Source organism: Erinaceus europaeus, chromosome 15 (genome assembly GCF_950295315.1).
Source record: "Erinaceus europaeus chromosome 15, mEriEur2.1, whole genome shotgun sequence".
Classification (NCBI taxonomy): domain Eukaryota; kingdom Metazoa; phylum Chordata; class Mammalia; order Eulipotyphla; family Erinaceidae; genus Erinaceus; species Erinaceus europaeus.
In genome coordinates this window covers 64,408,579-64,422,736 of record NC_080176.1, presented here as the reverse complement: position 1 = coordinate 64,422,736, position 14,158 = coordinate 64,408,579, and positions in this window count along the sequence as shown.

Genomic DNA, 14,158 nt, shown 5'->3' with positions numbered 1-14,158 from the left:
AGTCCAACGCTTCCCAGTCCTGCGCCACTGGGAAGACTACCAAACAGTTGCTCAGGCAGCCAGAAAAGAAGCCTGAAAAAAAAAAAAAAAAAAAAAAAAGAAGCCTGAGTGGTGGAGGGCTTTCCCCCTGTGCCCCTTCCCCCATCTCTCCACTTCTCACCCTTCTACAGCAACTGAGTATAACTGGAATTACTGTCTTCACTTAACAAATGAAGGATCAAAGCTCACAAAACTAAGTAACTCAGCAAGTCAGTCAGGTGGGGAGAATTCCAACCCAGCTACAGCACCAGAGGGGCATATCTCATGCCCCCACTGGCGCTTGGGGACCCCTGGCCCCCTCCAACCCAGCAGTAGCTCTGGGAGGTACAAGCCAGGCCTTGGGGAGGGGAGGCAGCAGCACTCAGTCCTGGGAGGAAAAGAAAAGAATCCAGGCCCCTGGGGAGGGATTACATTTCCCTTATTGTGGTGGACAGAATCCCCCTTTCCCAGCAGATCAGACCAATTTCAAAGTGCAGCTCAGACAACATTATCTGGGAGGCTCTGAGTGGGGAGAGCAGCAAATCCCTGCCCAGGACCTCTGACGCCTGAAAGGCCCAGGAGCAAGTCTGGTGAGTATGAAAGGAGGGGTATGGGCCTGTCCTACTGAGACAGAACCCAGACAGTGGGCTCATTGAAAAAGTCCCAAGATCCTCCTTTCTGAATGTCTGTCAGAATAGCCCACACAGACAGACAGACTTTCCCCCAGACCCAGAGCCTTTGCTCAGGAGGGCTAGTTTTTTAGAAAAACCATCAGTCTCTTCCAGGGGCCCACTTGACATCTGTCTCTTTGGGTCAGAGAGAATGGTTCAGCTTTGAAAGACTCCTGGGGTGTTGTTGTTTCCACTTGGTTCTGGGGTAAATGAGGCCCTGTGTGCATTAAGGAGAATTCAATAGAAAGTCTCAGGAAGGGCTGGGGAGATAACATAATGGTGACACAAAAAAGATTTTCATGCCTGAGACTCCAAACCTCTATGTTTGATCCTCAGCACAACCATAAGCTAGAACTAAGCAGTGCTCTAGGAAGAGGAAATGAAAAGAGAGGGGGAAAGAAAGAAAGAGAGAGAGAGAAGAAGAAAAGACCAACCAAGTGGCTGAACAAACATGCTATCATGCACAAAGACCCAGGTTCAAGCCTCTGGTCCCCACCTGCAGGGGGGAAGCCTTAAAAGTGGTGAAGCAGGGCTGCAGGTCTGTCTCTCTCTCTCTCTCTCTTTCTCTCTCTCTCTCACTCTCTCCCTCCCTCCCTCTCTCTTTGTTTCCTCCTTCAACCTCAATTTCTCTGTCTCTATCCTATGAATAAATTAATAAAATTTGAAAGGAAGGGAGGGAGGGAGGAAGGAAGGAAGGGGAGAAACCTCCCCAGAATGAGGAACTGACTGCCACAAAAATGAGATAGAGCCAGGACAAGATAGCCACTGTGACTCTGGTCTCAAAACAAAACCAGGATGCAGCTAGGGGCAGAGTGACCTAGTTGGTGTAATGGAGCCACCTCAGGCAGACCTCTGCTCTCACCCCGGTTACAACACCTGACCACCCACCCTTCCTATATACAGCCTCTCCCCTTATTCCCTTCTCTTCCCCCTTCACCCAGATATAAAGCTTCCTAGTCTGTAAGGGTCTGACTCCATTGTCTATCCCTCACAGGTTTCATCTCAATAAACCTGCCCTGGATCTCTGTCTCTCTCTTCCTCTGTGTCTCTACCCCTATAATTTTTTCAGTTGGGAAAGATGGAAGGAAGGGAGGGAGGGAGAGAGGGAGGGAGGGAGGGAGAGAGGGAGGAAAGGGAGGGGGGAGGGAGGGAGAGAGGGAGGAAAGGGAGGGGGGAGGGAGAGAAGGAAGTTAGGGAGGGAAGGGAGGGAGGGAGGAAGGAAGGTAGGTCTCAGAGGAGACTTAAAATCTTTAAATTTTTATTAAGATGGAACTTTCGGAAAGCAAACTGGTGTCTGTTCAGTGATCTTACCAACAAATCTATTCCTGAAATTCCAATTAACTCTATCCCCTCTGAAGATTCCTACAGGCGCTTCCGCCAAGCCATCCTCAAAGCAGCTTCCCAAGCCATTCCTCATGGGAGACGTGCTAACTATATGCCTTGTCTTGATGCTGAATGCGAGCAACTACTAAAGCAGTATGATGAGTCGGGCAACCCAGATGTGGCTGACCATCTCATTGCCTCCCTGGATGCAGCACGCCAAGCACGCTGGCAACAACTCATGGAAAGTCTGAACTTCACCCACTCAAGTAGGAAGGCCTGGAAGCTTCTTCACAGACTGGGTGCCGGTAGCCAACCCTCTCCCGTCTCCCATCCTCCCGTATCTCCAGACTCAGTGGCCAGTCACCTAACTCAAGTTGGACGTGCTAAGATCAACCCAGCCTGGAAAAGAGAAATTTCCCATGAGTGGTCATCCCACTTCCGTTTATCTTGTCCATCTCCAAAACTCTCTCCCTTTACACTGTCTGAACTGGAAGACGCTTTGAAGAGGAACGGCTGCTGGCTATGATAACATCACCCCAGAACTCATTCTTAACTTGGGCCCTGCAGCAAAGAAGTGGCTCACTACATTCCTGTCCCACTTCTTGGAATCCAAATCTAAGCCCAAAGTTTGGCGTCATGCGAAGATAATAGCAGTTTTGAAACCAAAGAAAGACCCAACACTGGCCGCCAGCTATAGACCAATTTCTCTCCTCTCCGTGTGTTACAAACTCCTTGAGAGGCTGCTTCTGTCACGAATTTCTCCTCTTACAGAGAAATTCCTATCACCCGCCCAAGCTGGTTTCCGCCCAGGAAGATCTACCTGCGAACAAGCCCTGGCCCTCTCAACTTACGTTGAAAATGGATTCCAGAAGAATTTAAAGACGGGTGCTGTCTTTGTTGATCTCACAGCAGCCTATGACACGGTCTGGCACCATGGTCTCCTAGTCAAGATCTCAAGATGCCTGCCTCCATGGGTGGCCAACACTATTATCGTTTCTTCTCCAAAACAGAAGATTCCGGGTGCATCTGGGTGACAAGTCTAGCAGATGGAGACTTGTCTCAAGTGGCCTCCCCCAGGGCTCTGTTCTGGCTCCTACGCTATTTAATATTTACATCAATGATCTCCCAGAAACTTCTTCAAGGAAGTTCATCTACGCTGATGACATCTGCTGTGCAACTCAGGCATCCAAGTTTGACATCCTCAAGGAAACACTCACGAAAGACATGTCTCTGATATCTGATTACTGTAAAAAATGGCGACTAATCCCTAGCACTGCAAAAACGGTATCATCCGTTTTCCATCTACACCATGCCTCGTGAGCTTAATGTGCAGCTTGGCGATACGAGAATCCGGCATGAAGCCCAGTCAGTCTATCTTGGTGTTACTCTCGATCGCACCCTGTCATTTCACGAACATCTCATAAAAACTGCAGCAAAGGTGGGCGAGAGGAATCACATCATTGCAAGACTGGCCAGCTCCTCATGGGGCGCGAGCGCTTCCACACTATGATCATCATCTCTGGCATTATGCTATTCCACTGCAGAATACTGTGCCCCAGTATGGTTCCGTAGCCCCCATGTCCACTTGGTCGATTCCAAATTATATTCCTCCATGAGGATAATTTCTGGAACCATCCATTCCACCCCGGTTCCATGGCTGCCAGTTCTTAGCAACATCGCCCCGCCAGATATTCGTCAGGATGCGGCATCATCTAAGTTCATTTCCCACGTCTACGCCCGACCGGACCTGCCAATATACGCGGATATCTTCGCCCACCCTGTCCAACGCTTGACGTCTCGTCACCCAATCTGGTCCCCTACACCTACACTGAACTTCTCTGTTCCAGACTCTTGGAAACAGAGTTGGCAGTCAGCTGAGGTAAAGAACAAACACCTCACCACAGACCCCTGCAAGCGTCAACCCGGCTTTGACCTAGCACATTATGATTGGGCCCTCCTCAATCGCTATCGAACAGGCCATGGCCGGTGCGCCGCTATGTTCCATCGCTGGGGAGCCAGAGATGACCCGAACTGCTCCTGCGGCTCCAGACAGACTATGACCCACATAGTCAACAACTGCCACCTCTCCAGATTCAAAGGAGGTCTCGAAACTTTACATCAGGCTCAACCTGACGCTGTTGACTGGCTACAGAAGAAGGGCAAACACTAGAAGAAGAACCAGAGTACTACTTAGCTCTGGTTTATGGTAGTGTGAGGGATTGAACCTGGAACTTTGGAGCCTCAGGCACGAAAGTCTCTTTGTGGGTGGGGGGGGGGGGAACAGCACAATGGTTATGCAAACAGACTCTCATGCCTGAGGCTCCTAAATCCTAGGTTCAATCCCCCCACAAACACCACCAGCACCTGAGCAGTGCTCTGGTGTTTCTCTGTGAGTGTGTGTGTCTCTCTCTCTCAAAAAATAAATTAATTAATTTAATTAAATTAAAAAAATAAAAAGAAAGTCTCTATGCATAACCATTATGCCATCTACCCCCCCCCTTTCCTTTCTTTTTTTTTTCTTTTCTTTTTACTTGATAGGACCAAGAGAAATTAAAAAGTGCATGGGAAGATAAGGAGAGAAAGGTACTTACAGACCTGTTTCACATCTCATGAAACTTTCCCTGCAGGTGGGGACCTGGGACTTGAACCAGTCTTCTTGTGTATAGTTTGTCTGTTTGTTTGTTTGTTTGTTTTAATTAGCGAGAGATTACAGTACCAAAGCCCCCTCCAATGTGACAGGAGCTAGACTTGAACCTCGGTCATATACATGGCAAAGCAGCACACTATCCAGTTGAGCTGTTCCACCATCCCTGTTCTTACTCCCTCATAAAGGTCATGCTATCTGCCAAATAGACAGTCTCTTGGAAGTCCAATAATGTCCTTCACTTAGATGGGGTAAAAAGACTAGTACTGGTAAAGTACCCCCTCCCAAAATTAATACCTTTGCATCAAAATTTAGATGTGATAAAATGCTATAAAAGGGAAAAAAATCTTTTTAAAGGGAGAGAGGGTAGAAGAGATAGTGTAATGGTTATGCAAAAAGAGTATCATGCCTGAGGCTCTGAAGTCCCAGGTTCAATTCCCCGCACCACTATAACCCAGAGTTCAGCAGTGCTCTGGTGAAAGGGGAGTGGGTGGAAGGAGCCCATGACATGCTATACTGCAAATTAGAACCTCTCTCTCTCTGAAAAAAGAAAGAAAGAAAGAAAGAAAGAAAGAAAGAAAGAAAGAAAGAAAGAAACTCTCTCTCTGGAATGTAATGACTTCTCTAGTTGAACAAGTACTTATTACACTTTCTATGTATCAAGCACCATTCAAAGTATCCTTCAAGGGTGGGGGGTATAGACAGTATAATGGTTATGCCTGAGGCTCCGAAGTCCCAGGTTCAATCTCCCACACCACCATAAACCAGATCTGAGCAGTGCTCTGATGTTTCTCTTTGTGTCTTTCGCTACTTCTCTCTCAAAAATAAAAAATAGGGGAGTCGGGCTGTAGTGCAGCGGGTTAAGCACAGGTGGCGCAAAGCACAAGGACTGGCATAAGGATCCCGGTTTGAACCCCGGCTCCCCACCTGCAGGGGAGTCGCTTCACAGGCAGTGAAGAAGGTCTGCAGGTGTCTATCTTTCTCTCCCCCTCTCTGCCTTCCCCTCCTCTCTCCGTTTCTCTGTCCTATCCAACAACGACGACAACAACAATAATAACTACAACAATAAAACAACAAGGGCAACAAAAGGGAATAAATAAATAAAATAAAATAAATAAAAATAAAAAATAAATAAATAAAATAAAGTATCCTTCAAATCTTTTTTTTCTTTTTTTATTTTATTTAGTGTGTGTGTGTGTGTGTGTGTGTGTATGCCTGCCTCTAGGATTATCGCTGGGACTCAGTGCTGGCACTACAAATCCACTGCTCCTAGTGGCCATTTTTCTCCCATTTATTAGATAGACAACTGCAGACTTGCTTCAGGGCTTGTAAAGAGTCCCCATTTGGTGCAGGCGCTGCTATGCGAGCTGCTTGACACGGTACCAGCTTCGCAGGAAGTTCAGCACGGCTGGACTCTCCAGGCCAAACTGAAACCATCTCGCCTTTTGCCATGATTAAGCTCTGTGTGGTCTTAATAATATTTACCTATGGCCAAGAGCCTGACCAAATGACAAAAATAATGACAAAACCTGCACTGCACTCTGTAAGATTTATCATAATGGAACAAGCAATATCAGTAATGCAGAATTTTTCAGGAGGCCCCAATAGGAAAAAATGTTTTCCCCTTTATCTACACTGCTTCCTTTAGTATTCCCCCTAAAATATAGAGAAAGATTGGTGGTTCCCACAGTGGAGGGGCCAGCTTACATGACATAAATAATTAATGGAAAGTTATGGTACCTGCCTAGATACAATGGGCCTTTTAATCTACCATCCACCACTATGCTCCCACCTCCTTATGCAGGAAGAGTACACAAGAACCTAGGTCACATAGTGAGCATACACAGAGGATGGACTCTAGCTAGAGAGTTTAACTTGGGACAAAAATAAAACAAAACTCCTTGATCAAACAATGGAACAGATTTGGTGAAAAATGGGCTGCTTGATTTGTTTAAGGCCCCTAGAAACATAACAAGCTTGAACTTTCTATAAACCATTGTCTTCTGATGCATAGGGCCAAGAGAATGGCATAAAAGGTAGAATATTAATCTTAATCAATAGGACATTTGCCTAGCACACAGGTACAGGAAAAACAAAAGACACAGAAAAGGTAATGTGATCTCTAGGGCAGAAAGTGCCCCTGAGGAACATGCGGTAAAATCAGGGCTGGTTTTGGGTATTGCACCAAAAGGTCTCAGGGGAAGGAAAACTGGGAGAGACATGGATCCACTCCTGAGTTCTCAGTCCTGGTCCTAGATGATAGGCCTGACTTGGGGGTGAGAGTGATTTACAGACATCTTTCTTGATGAAATGAGAAGTTGTAACCATCTGACCGAACCTGTATTGTAAATCATGTACGCCCAAATAAAAAAAGGAGAGAAAAAAAAAAAAGTGCCCCTGAAATGTAAATGTTCCACAATGCAGGAGGTGTTCCCTACCTGTGCTGTTCTTACTTGGTGATTTTTGTTTCAATAATCAAAGCCTTGGTCATTTTTGTTTTAATAATCAATACCTTGGTGATTTTTGTTTGAATGATCTAAGCCTTATGAGACTATAAAAATAAAGTTCTGCATAAATATGACAGGGATGTCTGTTTGAGCTTGATTCAGCATCTACTCACTCGTCTCTCATTCTTCATTCTTCGCTGACACCCCTCCTCCTTCAGGCTCACCCTAATAACCTGCTGGGGCTGGCCCCCGGCACCCATTGCAGGTGGGGTGCCAGGACTCGAAGTAGGATCCTTATGCTTAGTACTTTATGCACATAATCAGGTGCACCACTGCCAGTCCCTTTTTTGTTGTCTAAGAAAATGTTTATTTATGAGAGAAAGAAAGCCAGAGCGCAACTCTGACACATACGATGTCACACACATGACCTCACACTTGCAAGTCCAGTACTCTACCTGCTGAGTCATCTCCCAGGCTGCCTGGTGCTCTCTAAATATTAATTTAACCCTTACAGCAACCCTACATGATGACAAGGTTCTATCAGTACTATTTCCCTTTAACAGAAAAGGAAAGATGAAAACCAGGGAGCCGGTGACTCAAGAAGTATCCCAGAAAATGGGAAACTGGGCAATGTTATGCATGTACAAACTATTGTATTTACTGTTGAATGTAAAACATTAATTCCCCAATAAAGAAATAAATTTTTTTTTTAAAAGTATCCCAGAGAGTAAAGCACAGGAATAGAAGACAAAGTTTACATGTGTGAAGTCCTGGGTTCAATTCCTGGTGTTGTGTATGCCAGAGCAGTGCCCTGGCTAATTTCTCTCCCCTCCCTCCCCCACCCCACCCCTACACACACTCTAAATCAAGAACGCCTGGCAAGTTAACTCACTTTAATAGTTTTCTTGCCTTGCCAATGCACAGCCCAGGTTTGTGTCCATCCACACTACACTAAAGGAAGCTTTGATGCTGTGATTTCTTTGTCTCTGTGTCTGTCCTTCTATCAGACAAAAAAAAAAAAAAAAAAAAAAAATCAAAGATTTCACCAATATATCTCAGAACCTTACCTCTCCAGAGAAAGATAGAAACAGGCTGGGATAAGGATTGACCTGCCAACACCCATGTCCAGAAAAGAAGCAATTGCAAGTCAGATCAGGTGGTGGCGCACCTGGTTGAGTGCACATATTACAATGCACAAGGACCTGGGTTTGAGCTCCTGGTCTCCACCTGCAGAGGGAAAGCTTTGCAAGTGGTGAAGCAGTGTTGCAGGTGTCTCTCTGTCTCCCTCTCTATCACCCCCTTCCCTCTCGATTTCTGGCTGTTCAACAAAGATAATAAAAAATAAAAAGAATGTTGGTCCATATCCACAGAAGGGGAGAAATGATAGCAGAAGGTAACAAGAGGGCTCTGAACTCCAATTCCATCAGGACCTAGAGAGAGAAGAGGAAAAAAGGAAGGACATTTGAATGTAGTAACAGGTGTAAGTGTGACATAGAAAGGAAGAGACCTTTGCCCTCACTGCAGAGCAGCAATGGTAGGGACTGCCAGCACACACACACACACACACACACACAGGTCTCCATTTTCACCTTCTTTCTTGCAGAGTCAATTGCTCTCTCAGTTGTGTAAATGTTCTCTAGTCCCTCCCATCTTTTTCACTTAAAGTTATATATATAAGCCCCAGGGTTATTGCTGGGGCTCAGTGCCTGCACTATGAATCCTCTGCTCCTGGAGGCCATTTTCTCCATTTTGTTGTTGTTGTCTTTGGGTAGGACAGAGAGAAATTGAGAGAGGAGGAGAAGACAGAGAAGTGGAGAGAAAGATAAATACCTGCATGCAAGGACCCAAAAGGCAGATAAAATAGTACCTTGCTGAGATGTAATATTCTTTTCTTTCTTTTTCTTGTTCTTCTTATTATTATTATTACTATTTTGCCTCCAGGGTTATCACTGGGGCTTGGTGCATACACTTGAATCCACTGCTCCTGGAGGCCATTTTTTCCCTTTTGTTGCCCTTGTTGTTTATAATTGTTGTCATTGTTGTTGAATAGGACAGAAAGAAATCAAGAGAGGAGGGGAAGACAGAGAGGGAGAGAGAAAGATAGACACCTGCAGACCTGCTTCACCGCTTCTTAAGAGACTCCACAGGTGTGGAACCTGGTGCTTGAACTCTCGATCTTTAAACCTGTCCTTGTGCCGTAGCTGCTTAACACGCCACTGCCCGGCCCCCTAGTATTACTTTTTTTTTTAAGATTTTTTTTTTTTTTTACTTATTTATGAGAAAGATAGGAGGAGAAAGAAAGAGCCAGACATCACTCTGGCACATGTGCTACCGGGGATCGAACTTAGGACCTCATGCTTGAGAGTCCAAAGCTTTACCACTGCACCACCTCCTGGACCACCTAGTATTACTTTTTAACCAAAGCACTGGGATGCATTGGATCCACCTTCCCGTGGTGCATCTCGTGAGTACCCATTCATTGGAGAAACTGACGATCCTTCCTAGCCAACTGAATCCACATGGATCCCAGTCACTTTCAAAGCCAGCAACAAGCAGCTCCTGACAGCTTTCAAGCTGTTGGTCCTGCTCTTCCGAGTCCTCCAACTTAATGTTGAGGGGCTGTCCTTTGCCAAACGCGTTCTTATTGGTCAATTGGCGATACAGCATCAGGCAGATGTTATCTGCCTACAAGAAACACATATAGCAGTTGATGAAGCTGCTCGATTCACCATCAGTGGTGTTAGCGAGCATAAATCAAACCACCATCCACTGTAAGGAAGCAAAGATGTTTATTAACGAATTGCAATCCGGGCCGAGATGGTGACTGGTGTTAGTCTACCAAACTCGACCCCGAACAGGGCTCAAACCATACAATTTATAGGAATTCAGACTACACTCAGGGAGGGGGAGCACATCACCTTATCAACCTACATCCAATAACAGGCTATAGCAAACACAAGATCCAATCATTTCAAACTTAGCAAAAGGCAAGATCCATCCAAAGCAAAGCGCGGGCTAGTTTCAAATATAGTAAGATCACACAACCAATAGAATTCAACCAGGCACATCCTCCTGCCATCGGCTATGACCACCCATCCGGTAGGCAGCACACCACAAAGTCTGTTCAAAGGTCCTGATAAGGCTTGTCCCCAGGCAGGGTCCTTCGAACAATGGGTGGCCTTCACTGGTTAGGTCCTGTTTATTCAAGGGGGAAGGGGCAAGGAATTTTTCTACTTCACTCAGCAAGGCATACTAAAAGCACTTAACAGACAACTGCATAAAAAGGGAATTTCAAGGCTACTGCCTTTTACATTCCCCACTTGTCTTAGCCGAGAATCAAATCTTTGATTCATCTTCATCTTTTTTTTTTTTTCTTTTGGGTCAGTGGGATCAGCAACTGTCCTCTTCAAAGGAGTGTGATGAATCTAGTGGCACTTTCCGGCAACCTTTGCAGCAGTTGGTGTACTCAGGATCACAATATAAGGTCTTTCTCACTGGGTGTGCCTTGTGGAGCAGGCAGCAGGTGACAGGGTCCTTCCCAAAGGCTTGTAGCACAGCATTCTAATTGTCCTGCAATATAGGCTGGAGATCTGTAAGAACTTGGTAACAGTTGTGGGATAGATCAGAGACAAGAGCATCACAGATCATGACAGCAGCAGTCTGCCAAAAACCATTTCAAAGGGAGACAGTTTGTTTACAATGGGAGACAGTGTACTCTCAGAAGGGCCTGAGCCAGGAGCGATACCCATCCCCTGCCAGTTTCAAGGGTTAATTTAGTTAAAGTCTCCTTTAAGGTCTAATTTATCTCTCTACCTGCCCAGGGATATGGGGCTCGTTAGCATAATGAAATTTCCAATTTGTTCCCATTTCTCGGGTCACTAACTGAGACACAAAAACAGTGAATGTCTGCTTACCAGAACCAATGGTGAGAGGGAACTCTCCACCTGGGCACTGTTTTATCTAAAATTTTCTTGCTCACCATCTATGCCCCCTCAGACTTTATTGGTTAAACCTCTACCCAACTTGAAAATGTGTCTATAAATATCAGCAAGTACTTATACCCAAAAGTCTCTGATTTTACTTCTGTAAAATCTATTTAGTCTCTAGTCCTAATCTCTTGCCCATCTTATTTCTCCTTACTGTATCCAGGGTCCTTTGGAAGCAGGGAGCCTAGTAGAATCAATGTCAAGGCTGGCCCTGCTTGTTGTGTAGCTGCACAAGTGGTTTCATCTGCCCTCTAGTTTCTTTTCTGATGTCCGGAACAATGGGTCACGGCTGCTTCTTGCAGGGTCCATGCGGCCTCCAGTAGGTTCTTTTGCTGGATCATCTTCCCGGTGGGAGTCAGGAATCTTCTCTCCCCACATGCTCCATGCACACGCCATGTAGCAAAGGCATACCTCTTGGCAGTCATGCTTTTGTAGGGAGCCTCAGGATCCGTCTCCAACATCAGGGTGGCAGGGTTCAGGCCAGTGGCAGCACTGAATTTCACTCATGGCTGGTCTAGGAACAGAACTTGGTAGCAGGTTAGGTGGGCATTGGACTTGCCCCAGTGATGGCTTGTCTGCTTTCCTTACCAGCTGTGCCACAGGTGCTATTGTCCTCAGGCATTTTGTCCATCCAGCAGCCACAGGGTCCAATATTTGACAAATAGGCAATGGGTCTGTGCCATGGCCTAAGTTTTTGGGTCAGCACTCCCCGGCTTATGCCTTTAAGTTCATCCACCAGCAGTCTAAATGGCTTGTTGATAAAACAGCCTTTCTTCCAGTGTCCTTTTTCTTTGCAGTAACATCACTGATCTTTCTCTACCCTTAGCCCCTATTTTCTGACTTTCCTTTTCCCTCTGGGCACTGCCCCAACTTTCTCTTTCTTTCTTTCTTCCTTTCTTTCTTTCCAAAGTCTAATGTCAAAACATTTACCAACTTCTTAAAAACCCTCTGAGCAATCTCTCAGCTTTTCTTTAAAATCTTTCTGTCTTCTGTAACTTTTTTCTAACACCTGGGGCAGATTTGAGCAACAAAAGGCCAAATTCAGTGTCATTCTATTTACCTTAGAGAAATTTGTGGGCCATTTTACTGCCTCTTGGAGACCCCCTAAGAGAACCTGGCAGTATGATTGAAGGGGTATCACTGCCGTACTCGTACATTTGTAACCAGTAAGACATACACAAAACCAGATTAAGAGCTTACCAAAACTGACAATCTAATGACCAGAATTTGCCTATACATCTCTATGTAATTTTAGAAGGTCTTTTTAACAAACAGATATACCAGTATAGTATATAAAGTCAATATCTAATGTGTTGACATAATAAAATGATCACCATTTTTTAGCATTATTTTGAACTGCTTGGACAATTTAAGCACAATATCAAAACAGTTTTTGTTAAGATCTTTACTCATCACAAAGCTATCATGAATAAGTGTAGATATAAAACTCTTAATAGATTTTACCCCTTAGAACTCTAATATGGCAACTTAAAAGGCTAAAATAAACCTCATAACTTAAATATTCAAAATAATAATTTTGTTAAATCAGGATTTGCCAAAACAAATCTTCTATCAGACCAAAAATACCATTTGCCAAGAATAAATCTCTGACAGCATCTTAAAACAAACCAGATAATTTTTAAAAGCAGAAAGATATAAAGAGGAAAACCAGAGCAAAAGCCTCAGGCTAGAAAATCATTAATATAACCACTGTGTTATTTTTCACTCACCTAAGCCAGTTCTACTTCTTTAGTTGAGAAGGTATTTTAAAACGTTTACATGTCAATAACCTTCCTGCCATTTTTCACACAAGAGATAGAGACACATCTTCAGTGTGTGATACCTAATTTGAGAGACTCTGTTTGAATTTTAAAGAGCATACATTTAAAAGTTATTTTTTTAACCTCCTGTAGCAATTTCCATAACCAGGATCTCTAAACCAAATTCAGTTTAACTAAATTTTTCTTTAAACTTTAAACAAACTCTAATTACTTAGAGAGTTAACACATACTAGTGACTTCTCAAAGCATTTTCAATGTCAGACAAATGCCAAATTTGCTGTGGACCAATATCTATAAAATAGATAATTTGCATATCAATTTGGAGAAGATGAATTGTCACATTAAATACTCAAGACTTTAAATCTTTAGCTGTCTTAGCAAATGAATTTTTTACCCTTATATTACCACATAAGAACTGTATTGAAAACTCTTTTTTTAAGAACTTTGATAAGAATGCAGCTTTAAAGTTACTTACACTTTTAACCTTAAGATTAACATTTTTAGGCCACAAAAACAAACCTAAAACACACATATAAACATGTAAGACACCTCATAGCCACCTTTTTATCATTTATATATCTGGGCTGATTGTTTAAGGGAAAAGAGCAGCTTTTAACCAGTACAGACACATCTTAGCAACATACCTGGTCAAACACAAATTTAGATCTGCACTCACACAATTTTTCAAGATGAAACATCTCACATTTATATACTAAGATTTTTCTCTTATCCAATAGCTCCTAGGACAACCTTAACTAGCCCTAAAAAAACAAGGAAGAAGAAACAAATTCTTTCAGCTTCTCTCCACGAGGAGCCCAAGAGGACCAAGGACAGTTTTTAGACAGTTCCAGTCAGCTCCAGGGGCATGGGTAAAGCCACACACATGCTAGCACTATCACCCATCTGCACCCATGGGCCCGTCCCAGGTCACAGCCACACCGAGGCAGGGCGGGGTGTCACCCCTGCACTAGAGCTGCTGCCTGGCCCGGCTCCAGGCCCCTGCTGTGACCAGCCAGCCTGACTCCTGTGAGGGCGGGGTGGCGCCCTCAGGGTCCTGCCTGGACTAGCCTGAGGACATGATTCTGCTACTCAGGCTTAAAAGAGAGACAAAGACAAGGCAAAATTCAGCTGGCAACTTCAGGCCGGAACCAAATCTGGTCCCGTCGCTCTGAGATGATTTCTTAATGTTGACCAAAAAGACACAGGGACACAAAAAAGCACAGAAACACATCTTACATCAAGGGTGAGCCTCTCTGAGGAACAAAGAGTCATGAGTTTATATTTATGC